This window comes from Engystomops pustulosus, chromosome 2 (assembly GCF_040894005.1).
Source record: "Engystomops pustulosus chromosome 2, aEngPut4.maternal, whole genome shotgun sequence".
NCBI lineage: Eukaryota > Metazoa > Chordata > Amphibia > Anura > Leptodactylidae > Engystomops > Engystomops pustulosus.
The window spans coordinates 148549851-148563510 of record NC_092412.1 but is presented as its reverse complement, the minus strand read 5'-3'; the positions used below and the strand labels follow the sequence as shown (position 1 = coordinate 148563510).

At 38.9% G+C, this 13660-nt stretch overlaps 1 long non-coding RNA gene across 2 annotated transcripts in view; it reads right to left on the bottom strand.

The window, feature by feature from the left end:
* Positions 1 to 13660, bottom strand: part of LOC140118658 (uncharacterized) — a 127365-nt gene that overhangs the window by 112921 nt on the left and 784 nt on the right. Inside the window, exon 2 of one of the 2 annotated variants that reach the window (XR_011853229.1) lies at positions 8527 to 8595. This is a non-coding gene — a long non-coding RNA (uncharacterized lncRNA). Of the gene's footprint in view, positions 1 to 7872; positions 8596 to 13660 lie in introns of those variants that run through there. The other variant, XR_011853228.1, reaches the window with a different exon arrangement.

Genomic DNA, 13660 nt, shown 5'->3' with positions numbered 1-13660 from the left:
CTGTGAGGTATGCTGCATCACTTCACTGAATTTCACAGCTTGGGCATTTAAGGTGCTAGTTCAATTCCCCCAAGTTGTAAAGAGTGCTACATTGCAATAAGTGAAATAAGTTGCCTGGTAGAAACATAACATGTTGAAAATAGAAGCTTTTATATCCACAAATAAAAGAGATCATGCTTATGACCACTGTCTCTTGCATGTACTTGTCCTTGAATTTTTGCATTATGACCCATATACAAAAGATTACAGGAAAAATTAGTTCTGGGTAATCTAAGGAAGAAAACAATTTGTGTGCGAATAAATGCCAAATATGTGGACTAGGTTACTATAAAAATTTTTAAGCAAAAAACTTTGGCTTCAAAAACTGCACATAAAAATGCTCTAAAATTCATTCTGTGTTATTTTACTACAATGGAAACTACCGGTATATTATATATGTTTCAAATATCGAATGCAAAAAAATATATTAGAGCATACTGACTGTATTTGTCAGGAAGTCTACCACCACTGCCCCTACCACTAGTAAACCACTGGCAATGCCACACAAACCCATCACAGACCCTTTAAATAGAACAATGAATTTATTGTTTTGAAAAAAAAAATCTATTGATTCAACTTTATGTAAATTATGTGGGTGCACTTCGGGCATTGTCTTCACAACTTCTCAATTGCTACGTATATACCTTTTAGCCTCCAGGTAATCCAGTGATTTAGGACTCTCCTTGAAGAATTATTAGGTAAATTAAATACGGTTTAATTTATGTTCAATATTTTATGTACTGTTTATTTTTATGCTGGGAAAAAAACTTTTTACAACTATCTAAAACATTAACAAACGCTCTCCAATCAAAGAGAATCGCACAAAAATTTGTAGTAATTCTGAGTATTCACTTTCTCATTATGCTGATATGGGTCACCATAGGTCTGTTGTCCTCATACCATTACAACCTAAGCAGGAGAAAGTACGGAGATGAATATTCTTCTCTGAAGAAGCAGTTAGTGAAAATTAACCTGGTAGAAATATAGGGTCACAGTTACCTAAACTGTCTTGAGATCGAATTAGACAGCCAATAAGAGCTTGGCTTTTATTTTATAAACTTTTGTGGATTGGTTGCCATGAGCAACAAGAACAGTTTTGCTCTGACATCTTTGATAAATCTCCCGCTATAGTGTTGTGTATGCTTGACATTGGATTTACTGAAACAGACTTATTGGCTAAGCCGGTGTTCCCCTTCTTAACCTTGCTGTTTCAATTATACATCGCCTATAATTTACATTTTTTGCTAGGGAGCACACCCCTAGTAACCAGCCTAAATTTTCACACATTTCCAGTTTATAGTGGGATTGGTGTTTAACTGAGGGTAGCATACCACTACAACACTTTTCACTTTATGGTGTCTTTATGCTTTAGAACATTGTTGACTAAGCCCAGCAGAACTCATGAGTGTGTCCCAACTTTCCTCTTATGCAGATGCATGAAAGAAAGAGTTGAAATGTTGTATTCCAATATGGCAGTGCCTTATTCCTCTCTTGCTATTGAGCATATATGCCAAAAGACTGATTTGGCAAGCTCTGTGTAAATGAATTATTATTATTTAAATGTCAAAAGGGGCAATTAAAGGTAAGGTTTGCCTTGCTTTCATTTTTGTTAAAAAAAAAAAAAAAAAAAAAAGGACCCCTGGGGCTAACCTGTTTATGATTATTGGCTGTCATAAACACATATGTCTATGTATATATATAATATATATATACAAAAATGTACCACACTAATGTAAAACCTTGCACTTCGTACCCAATAGCCCGAGACTATACATAATAAATATCAATGTGACCCTTACATTTAAATAAAATTAAGTACTACACATTGATATTTTTCATTTTAAACATTAAACTACCCCCAAAAAATCTAATAATGGGTAAAAATTTATAGCAAGAAATTATATTTTTAAATAGTCCTTTGTGTAATTTTTATTTAGTTAACAACTAAAACCAAAAGGGCTGTTAAACCACCACTTCCACAAAAACTTTTAGAACAGAAGAAGACCAAATTGGTTTAACTGGTGCCAATGATATTCTAAGATTTTGTTCTATATAGAAAATTTTTACAAACTGTGGTTTGACTGATATTCTTAGATATGTAAATATATCAATTTCTTGGAGGGGGTCACACATGACCCCTACCAAAAGAAAAAAAAGGTGCAGTGGAAAATATGTTCATAGCAACACCCAATCAGGTGACTCCTTTCATTGTCTACCAAGCACTACATAAAAGCAATGACTCAATTTAATTGGCCTAAATGCACTATATATATTAAGAGGTGCATGCCTCAATAAATTTGGCACCTCACAGGCTCTCCATGCACTACGCCAGTATTTTCAGACCACTTTCTGGCACAGGTGAACGTAATAGAGCTGTTAGTCCACATGCGGTCTGCCCATTTCTTCTGCACCATACTAATTCATAGGAAATATAAAAGGTCAATTATTGCTTTGTTTATAGGCAGTGTAGCAACACAAAGGCCAAATGGTGCTTAATATTTGAAAATAAAAGTAGTGCTGACTTGCAAGTCTGATCATCATAACTTGCTGACCAAAACTTTATATACTTTACAATTTATCAGATAATTCTTGGGGTTGTGAGTTATTTTATGCAATAACGAAAAGAAGGCTTATAACTAACATATTTCCTGTTAAGAAATGGAGTGGAGGATGTTTATCATACCAGAAATCTGGCATAGAAGTCATGTACCACCATTACTTGTGATTTTTGCAGCAGGGATGCAGCTGGCGGCAGACCCTGCCGGTGTGGGGTGCGCGCTGCAGCAAGTGAACTTTTAGAAGTGAACGTTTGCAGGCTGCAGAATATAAGCTGCACAGATACATTGAGAGCCCGGAGCCTCCTGATGTATCTGGCGGTGCTGGAGGGAAAGAGATCTCATAATACATTAGCACCTCATGTGTTAAGAGTAGGGATATTCTAGATGTAATGTAGAGTTGAGCGCATAATATAGGACCTAATGTATTATGGTACAAATGACTATAGAGGTGAGGTCTATAGTGCAGTGTTTTCTTTGCTGCTTAGAAATATACATCAATAGCCAGTCTGCTTTTACCACATTTAAAGGGTTTACATGGAAATATTCATATCCAAGAATTTACCTAGTGAATATATCATTTTTGTTGAGTATCCAGTCTTGAGGCTTGAAGCAGATCTGCTTTATATGTTGGGAGACTACCCGTAGTGCTCCAAGTTGTGGATGTATCTTTTATATATATTCTCTGCATATTGTATTTCGTGTTTACTACGTATTGGATCAAATGCTGCTTCTGTTGGTGGAATGTCTCCCTTGCACCCTGACAACAAAGCACTCTTGTAATGTTTACGGTAACCATGGTGCTAGTAGCTGTTCTGGGAGGGGGGTGTGCTCAAATGTCTTATTAATAATAAAAGCTGCCTTACTTTGAAACCGATCTATAGGGTTGATGCATATTTGAAGTACATTTTGCATATTGTTGCTGTCGGTCGGCTTTATTAATGCTTCTAACCCTAACAGACTTTATGGAGGTAGTGGCCAGATCATAAAGATGGCGCCTTACTTTGCTAATACAGCATTGGCATTCTGTTATTGTTTGTCCTCAACTACAATTGTGTCATTATTTGCGATGATTAACAAGTATAGCATGGCCTGAAGCCATATAGTGACACAACGTAAGATACAGGACACTGCTTTTACTATCTATCGGGGAGGGGATAATCAATATGTTGGAAACTGTCATAACGGACTAATAAAAATTTTGCAGTTATATAAAATATTGACAGTTTTTAATGTGTTCTGATGTAGCCAGCAACCGTTTCTAAAGGATGATATTTGTATATCAAAATAGTTATGTCAATGTTTCTATAGATCTATCAAACATATATGTTCTGAGACAAAATGGGACGTAAGCAAAAGTCATTACTGCTACAAATATTTCATTACTGATGTGTCAAATAATGGTCAGCAACACTCTTTGATAACAGCCCCTGCGACCAATAGTCTCTCCTCTTGTTCACCTTCTCAGTCACCGTAATATTATATCATGGAAATTATATGTATATTAGTCCATTTACTGCTTTCTCTTTGAGGAGAGCAGCCTTAAAGGGGTATTCCCATTTCAGCAAATTAATGTTATTGTTTGTATTTTAAAATGTTATACAGCTTTCCTATATACTTTCTGCATTAATTCTTCGCAGATTTCTAGATTTGCTTGGCTGTCATTCTATAGAAAGCCTCTGTTTACTACCAGTGGACAGTAATCTGACCGTGGTCACACAAGTGCACTGCTCGTTGGTATCACAGAGGTTATAACGAGCAGTGCACCTGTGTGACCATGGTCAGATTACTGTCCACTGGTAGTAAACAAAGGCTTTCTATAGAATGACGGCAAGCAGAGATCTAGAAATATGTGAGGAATTGACACAGAAAGTAACATAACAGTAACCTTAATTTGCCAAAATGGGAACACCCCTTTAAGACATTGTACAGAATATGTACAAGGTGCTGCCTTATACTTCACAGCTTCCTTTTGCCGTTAATTACAGTAGATACATATTTTGTACAATACCTTTTGTGCATCTTTCTGTCATCTTCAAAGTGGACTTTTTTTTTTCTCCTCCAAATTTGTATGTCAATATTAAATGGTCTTCTGTGTTTTCTCAGCACAGCTGAACGGTGCTGAGCAGGGAGTCAAGGAGCTGACTTTATTTTGGCTGTCAAAAAACTAAAGTGCCAAACACATAACCTTGGCACTGCTGGTGTATTGAAAGTCACATTGCCCAGATTTGTTGTTATATAGGGCATGTGCTGTAGCTGTGTGTGTATTAAACACCCAGGTTACCTGATCCTATATAGACTTTTTCATGTAACTATTAATAGTATTTTCTATATGATGAATGAGACACATTTTCCCTCAATATTCTCATTGATCTATTTTTTTGTACATGACATACCAATGGAACTTGTATTTCTGTTGCAGATGTTGCTCTATTAGCACAAAAAAATCTTTGGGAAGTTCCAACTACAGAGAATATTCGGTAGTTGGAAATGTGATGGTTATATAATGTACCTTGGACACCTTACCAAATAATGGAGAGAGAGACTAGGGCTGTCATTTCTCCAGTCATGCATGAGTGTAAGTTGGAGCAAATCTGTGGATGGTTAATAAAACCTAATAATCTTATGAACCATAAAAACTAAATTTAAAGGTACAAGATAAGAAAAAAATAACAGGTATCAAACGCAAACACTCATTTTCAGTTACCTGATGATAATTAGCAGTAGCAGTAAATATAAGACATAAATGCGAACAAGACCGACATAACAAGGGCCAATGTAAAAAGGATATTTACACACCATGTGCTCATAAATATGAAAAAAACTGAGGGTTAAATAAATTTGCTAAAGCTACAGGATCTCTGTTGTGTCTGTAATACAGGCATGACTAAATATTTTTGCCAGATCATCAGAACTAATGGTATAGTGTGGTTTTGGACGTTTGTGAAAACATCAGAATGTGTGAAAAAAACTAGGTTAACGCATAACTTCAACTTTTGAAGCAATTTGTATTTTATTTCCACAATTGATAGTGCAGTTTACAAAAGTAAACTTTGTACTAAGCATCATAGGGTCAAAATATAAATAACTGTGGGAAAATGAGCTCTGATTGACTAGAACAGTTCTACTCTCAGGCTCTTCTGATATATCACTAGCTGTATGTTGGTGCCATAGGCAGACAAGAAAATGTGTGACCGACCCTTTCACAAGCCATTAAATCAAATAATAATGATAGTATTATTGGTAGAGAAGAGGTTGAAGGGAACCTGCTGGCATTGTGCCATGGGCAGAATGAATTACAGATAAGTTTATTATTGGGGGATATTTATCAGAAGTCTCTTAGAGAACAACCGTTCTAGTCGCCCATCGCAACAAATCAGAGCTCAGCTTTTATTTTCCCACAGTTGTTTATTAAATTAAACTTGAGATCTGATGGTCTATTATAAATGCCTACTACAAGCAAACCGTATCTATCCCACTAAAAACCTTAACTTTTATGTAGTATTAGTGCAGAAATAACAGGCCAGGTAGTCCATGGGTGTTATGTTACATAAAAGAGATATACGAGTATGTAAGAAGCACAAAGCCTACATACCCAGTGACACTGCTGCAGTGCCTTATAATATGGCTCTAGAATAGGAAGACATGAGTGCACACTGCAGGATGTTTTGGAGAACTCTGATGCCTTATATCTGCTTGGTATTACAGGTCTAGTATGTCACATTTGGAAAGCATTGTTCCTCAGATTGTTACCCAAGCCAATTGCTGGGCAGGACTTCCAAGTCATTTATTTGGCTTTAACTGTGGAATCCTTCAGTGTAAAATGTGCATTGAAAAATATTTCACATAAGAGAAATATTTAGGAAAACAAAATTGCCAGTGACAGGATTTATTGTTTCTATAATGGGTCAGCAGGATCTGGCTATATATTGATGGTTATATGGGACTTTTATGTCAGTGGTTGTCAAATACACAGAATAAGATATTGCTGCTAGCTCCTCTTGTATTCTTTCTGGGTAACAAATCAAGCGCTGTGACTTATAGAACTCGTATGTATGCTCATCTGTGTGTGTGTTTCCTGTCTGCCTGCAGAGAGATCATGGTGTTTTAATACATTATATAGATGGAACCATCTATTACTTGTAGGTTTGCAGTAAGTCTTGCCAAGTTTTCCATGGCTGTAGCAGAAGACCTCTATATGAATAACCCCACTAGTTGAAAGAAACAAAAAATATTTTTTTTTTTTTTTTTTTTTTTATAGATTATCATTATTACATTTATTAGGCCCAATGCACATGACCATTTCTTTCTGTTTAGTATGTGATCTTTTATTTTAATGGACACATCATAAAATGCCATAAAAGACAATTTGGCTATTTTACTGCTCCGTGCATCTGTCAAGTGCATGAGGTCATATAGTAAAGTAAACCTGTCACCAGGAATGTCATTTTAAGCTGGTGACAGGTTCCACTAGCCTATGCTATGCTGATTTTTAAAAACGCCTTAGTTGTTTTATATAAGATTAATTCTTATATAATCCGTGTGGTGAGTCCCAGGGTAGAGGCAGCTTCAGCCTGTGTGTGCCTATGTCTCTCTACACCATCCCCCTCCCACCCTTGTCTGCTTACATAACAGGAAGTAGGGAGGAAGCTGCATGAGTGTGCTAGAGGGGAGGCGGACACAGGCTGCAGCCGGCCCCTAGACTCACTCCTGGCAGGGAGGCAGGTAATGTGACTTAAACTTAAATTAAATACTACTGTAATAGTATTCTGAATATTGACAACAGGAGATCATCCACAAATTGTGCATCTTACTTTCTGATAACGTGGGTAATATAAATCATATATGGCAAAAATCTGTGATCACAAAATTCTAAAACCTGGAAATTTAGACAAAAATGAAATCTTGGTTGAAACTGTAAAATGGATGCTATATTAGTGTATCTGAATATAATAAGCAGTTATCACTTTTGGATAACCCTATCAGAGATTTTAGACCATCTGACATTCACAGAACACTACAATGTAATATGACTCGTTTCACGACGTCACTTTTCTATAAAATAACCCACCACAACAAATCCAGAAACATCCCAATGTCAGTTGCCTGAATAAGTCAGGCAATTCTAAATTCTGATTCACTTGTAAAGTATATACCATCTTTTTTGACGGATAAACTATTTCATGTACACAGCTTTGCCCCCCTCATGATGATAATTGGCACAGATACAGATTGTGGAGAAACTGTGTAAACATTGTTTTTATGATTTTTGCTCCAATTCCTTGACTTTTCATACTATCATATTTTGAGTTCAAAGTAATACATTTTTTGTGTTCTCCAGTAATATTTTTTTATCTCCTATGTACTATATAACAATATCTTTAGTAATTATGAGATGGTAAAACAAAACTTATTTTACCATCCTCTCCTGTATAATTGTTACTCTCCCTGCTAGAGAAAGGGTTAAACCAGTAAATATTGATCCCCACTAATATGCATACATTTCCTAGGGAGTCTATTCATTTCTGTACTATACATACTCCTGATTTCCAATGTGACAAACTATGTTACAAACAAGAATATTATATAAGAAGTGCTAAATGTTGCTGCTTTAACAGCTCCACTGCCAGGACTGTTGAGTAGGAATCCTAGGTAGTGTTGGGGTTATGACCCTAGAAAAACATTAAGAGTATGCTACTGACTATAGCTGTCCATCTTCCAGATAAAAGCTTAGAAATTAGTTTAGCCATCATTTTATGTTTTATATTGCTTTGAACTGCTGTATTACAAAGACCTCACGCTCACACCTTCACAGTAAATCCTGAGCCAAAACTGTCACTGGTTTCCACTGACAGCTTCTTAGCCCTTGACAATGCCAGTCTGCCTACTGGAACCAACTGTGCGTTTCATGTCCATGTTGTTTTATTTGTACCTTTTGTTGGTTGTTGCCTGGGTTATCAATGTCGCTTGCATCAATTTGAAGTGTACCTTTCAATAATTCCTGCAATAAAAAGAAAAAAAAACTTGTGTTTTGTAGTTCATTTAATGTTAGTTATTCTGATGTCAAATAAAATACAAACGGATTCACATCACAACCATGTACAATACATTATATTCTCTAATATATAAAGCTGGATGTATGTGTACGCTAAAGGAATCTGCACTGTCGCATTTATAATCACCAAATTTTGCAGTTGTTGCCTGTGACTCAGGGAACGTCTTAGACCACGTTTTGAGCCGAAATTTTCACCCCACGCTTTCCAAAATGCACTTATTAATCACCATATACAGGAGCCATTGTCTGCTACTGGTGTGGCAGTTGGAAGCTGAGCCGTGATTGGTTGCTGTTTTACCACAGATCATTAATATGAGCTCTGAGCTGTGATTGGTTACCATGGGCAATAAGTAGAAGTCAACTTATGTGTGAGGTAAGATGGATAGGGGATCCAGAGATTGTCTGAGGTAAAACTGTTCCAGTTGCCCATGGAAACCAATCAGAGATCAGCTGTGCAAAAAGGAAACATGAGCTCTGAGCAGTTCTGAAAGAGTTTAGTCGCTGGAATGAGAGTGCCGGCGACAGTCTATAGCAGGGGTAGGGAACCTACGGCTCGGGAGCCAGATATGGCTCTTTTGTAGGCTGCATCTGGCTCTCAGACAGATCTTTAATAGATAGTGATGGCTGCTGTGTGTCTCTTAGACTGATCACTGGACACAGGCAGCGATGTTATTGCTGCCTACGTCCTTTGTTAGACCCAGGCACCATCACATCCATCGTCTAAGCATGGGTCAAAGAGAAGAGCGTAGGAGCGATGAGGAGCTGGCTGCAGGGAGCGATTGTAAGTGAATTTTTTTTTTTGCTGTGACTACCCATGCTATGTATCTAATGGGAGTATGTGCTGTGGCTCCCTATCTACTTGGTGGCATGTGCTGTGGCTCCCTATCTACTTGGTGGCATGTGCTGTGGCTCCCTATCTACTTGGTGGCATGTGCTGTGGCTCCCTATCTACTTGGTGGCATGTGCTGTGGCTACCTATCTACTTGGTGGCATGTGCTGGGACTACCTATCTACTGGGAGGCATGTGGTGGGTGTCAGGATTTGGAGTAGTGAACTCCTTGGACCACCGTGGACAATGATGTAAGGAGACACCTTGGACAGGAATCTAAGTGGCACCCAGTCTTCACCAGAGCCGGCCGCGAAGCAGGATGGACTTGCTACAGTGTGGTACAAGCAGGTAATTCCACAGGCACAACTTGTCCACGGTGCTTCCAAGGTCGAGGTACAGGATCACTAGGCGGTCTTGTGGCCAGGAACAGGCAGACCATCAAGGCAGGCGGCAATGCTGCGTGGTCGGGGACGGAGCAAGAGATCAGGGCTGGCGAAGGAGCAGAATCAAGAACAGGTCCGGGGTCACAATGGGAGGTCAAGGGAAGGAAACACTGTGGAAAGCTTCCTCATAGGCATGAAGCACTAAGATCCGACAGGGAATGGTGGGAGCCGCCGGTCTTTATAGGAACCCAGGAAGTGGGCAGCACCAATCAGTGGCGCACTGGCCCTTTAAATCTGTGAGTGCCGATGCGCGTTGGCCAGCTGGAAAGTGGTGAGTTGAGTGAACTCGGAAAGGGGCACCGCCACAGAGAGGAGCACGGGTGTGCCTGCAATCCGAGACCTAGATCGCAGGGGCACCCGTGACAATGGGACTATCTACTGGGGGGGCATGTGCATATGGTACGGCTCTTACGGAATAACATTTTTAAATATGTGGCGTTCATGGCTCTCTCAGCCAAAAAGGTTCCTGACCCCTGGTCTATAGGTACATATAAAATATTTTTTGTTAACCCTTTCTATTTTGTTGTAGCTAAGAGCATTTATTTACTATCCCAGGCAAAGCAGGGAGCTACAACTAGTATATAATATATGGTGAAGGTCACCAGAAAAAAACAGCTGGAAAGGCAATAAGTCTGGAAGGCCTTGCAGAAGATCTTGGGTATTTCCAGTAGTTTTATTGTATAGAAGATGCATTTCCGGAATTCCTTCATCAAGTACAGGTAAAGACATGTATTAAAAGTTATTGTTGAACTCCTGGAACACCACCCCAATATTTTTATTGTCCTCCGTGAGAGCTGAAAGTGGTCCTACCCTCATAAATGGGCAGTAGATTATATCCTAACCAAATATATTCTGACGTGGCTTCAGAATGGGACAAAGACAGGGGTTAAACCTATATAAAGTTTACCCATATATAAACAGCTGTAGGAAAATGAAGGGTGAGCTCTGTTTTTTTTTTTTTGTCATGAACAACTAGAATAGTTTTGCTCTCAAAATCTTCTGGAGCAGAAGAATCGCTCACTGGGGCAGATATAAGAACATTAAGGTATTTGGGTTTCTACTTCTTTCTTAAAGAAGACATGCAGTAGGAGGCCTATTGCAGAGGAGTTTGAGTCTTAGACCCAATTCGATTGAACGTTTGGGGGACGCATGTACGACGGCAAGCTTGCGACCGCACATACATCCCCCATAGACAGTAACAGGAATAGCAGTATTGGTAGTGATGGCAGGTGGTATCCTGTTCACTTTGGGCTGTTTGTTACATTACACTGTGAAGCTTCAGAGGTATAGTCCCAGCCGAGAGAGAGTCCAGAATTGTGTGCAGCCAGAAATTGAGGCAGAGGCTTTTGCCTGCAATAGGCCTTGAATGATATAAAGGTAATTTTTTTTGTGGAGGACCAAAAATAAAGGTTCCAAGGGACCACTAGTGGGTAGTCCTGACTGGTGAGCCACGATGGGCTTAGCAGATATGTACAGGGGGCTGGATTGGGTCATGGTCTGTGGAGACAAATGGAGGGCTGGATCCAAGGGGGCAAAGTATGCTCTGAGGACATTGTATGGAATCGGATGAGAATCTGAGAACACTGGTTTACAAAAAGGAGGCCTGATGCTTCATATAAATTTTGACACGGTACAATGGTACTACAGGTAGCAAGGAATGTATCAAATTGGAGGCTTTTGGGCTGCCTCACTGTCATGGAGGATTGGACTCACCAGACAGGAAAGGCAATTTTTGTATCTTGCACTGATTCAGGAAACCACAATAAGCTTCTCGAGTTCTGGTGAAGCATGGTAGTCAAGGCTGGTGTACCCCAGAACCACCCCGAGGGAAGCCATGTACCGGTTGTGTTTATCAAGGGTAGTTCAAACAATCACTTCTGGTATTCATACTGGATTAGCTGCTCATGTTGGGTAGAAATATGTAGGTAAAGGGGGCAGTGAGTAGTCTAGAGTCTGATTGTAAGTCAGTGTGGACTGCACAGGTGTGTAGGACTAAGGGTGATGCTACACGTGGCGTTTTTGACCGTTTACCATGCTTTTGGCTGCTTAGTGCCTGTTTATCTATTAAGATTATCGTGAAAAAAACGTTAAAAATGGATGCCTCTTAAAAACGCATGTATTTTTAAATGGACTGAGAAGCATGCTTAAAACGAACCAAAAACACCATTTGTGGCATCACCTTAAGAGTCCTAGTAACATGGGAAAATAGCACTGTGTGCAAGGGCTCAAGTGAACTGAAGAGAATATCCCATTGAAAAGAAATCTGTCTGCACTTTTGACCATTTCATTACACGGTGCACTCCTGTGTGAGATCTTTTCATTAAACACAGCATAGTCCCTCCTTCGGGAGTACCGGCTCACGACCTGGCCCTTTTTCTGTTTTTTTTCATTTCCATTTTTCACTCCCCACCTTCAAAAATCTATAACTTTTTTTTTATTTTCACACATAAAGAGCTCTGTGATGGCTTGTTTTCTGCGTAACAAACTGCACTTCATAGTGATGGTATTTATCATTCCATGCCATGTACTGGGAAGCGGGAAAAAAATTCCAAATGCAGTAAAATTGGTGAAAAAATGCATTTGCACCGTTTTCTTGTGGGATTGGATTTTATGGCTTTCACTGTGCACCCCAAATGACATGTCTACTTCGTTCTTTGGTCCGTACGATCACGGGGATGCTAAATTTGTATAGGTTTTATAATGTTTTCTTACATTTACAAAAATTAAAACCTCCTGTACAAAATAACATTCTTAATTTTGCCATGTCCTGCCTCTAATAACTTTTTCATACTTTGGTGTACTGATCTGTGGGTGGTGTCATTTTTCGCAACCTTTGATGACGTTTTCAATGCTACCATTTTTAGGACTGTACAGCCTTTTGATCACATTTTTCTCTTTAAAATATTTTTGAGTCATGCGTATAAGGCATAGGTTATACATTGTAGCTTAACAATTAGACAATTTTTGTATAATCAGCAAATATAACAGTGGTTATTGTATATAAATATTTACAATGGCAAAAAAGTGGCATTTTCAATTAAGGGCCCTATTTTCCATTATGGGATTAAATGCTGGGAATAAACGTTATTATATTTTGATAGATCATACATTTTAGGACACGGCACTGCTTAACATGTTTATGATTTTTACTGTTTATATTTCAAACAGTTCTAGGGAATTTTTAGGTTTTTTTGATTGATTTTTTTTATTTTACTACTTTTCAAAAACCCCTCAGGGTACATTAAACCTAGGTTGTCTGATTGATCCTACCATATACTGCCCTGCTGCAGTATATGGAGATTTTCCACATTATCTATTAGTATGTGCAAATCGCACATTGTGATAAATGGTGTGAAACGAGACAGCCATCGCACGAAGACCCGAGGCCATCATAGCAACGGATCATCGATGAGGTCACTGGGAGCGACGATCCAAGCACACATGGTGGCGCACACACACCATCTGCTTTTTAATGCTGCTAGCATCGTTGTTACCGGTAAGTGTTTGCCGCTATATGCAGCAAATCCTCACTGGATGTGGAGATGCCTTCGCCCGTGAGCCCTCTCCAAACACCTGCAGCTGATGTGTGACCTAAATATACGTCACAGGTGCATAAGGAGTTAAACCTGAAGCTGGTTACATAGTGACTCAGGGGGAAGGGGCTGTGTTGTGTCCAATGAAAAGATCGCACACACCAGTGTGACAGTGTGCATTCTGGGTTAGGTCAGAAGATGGCAGG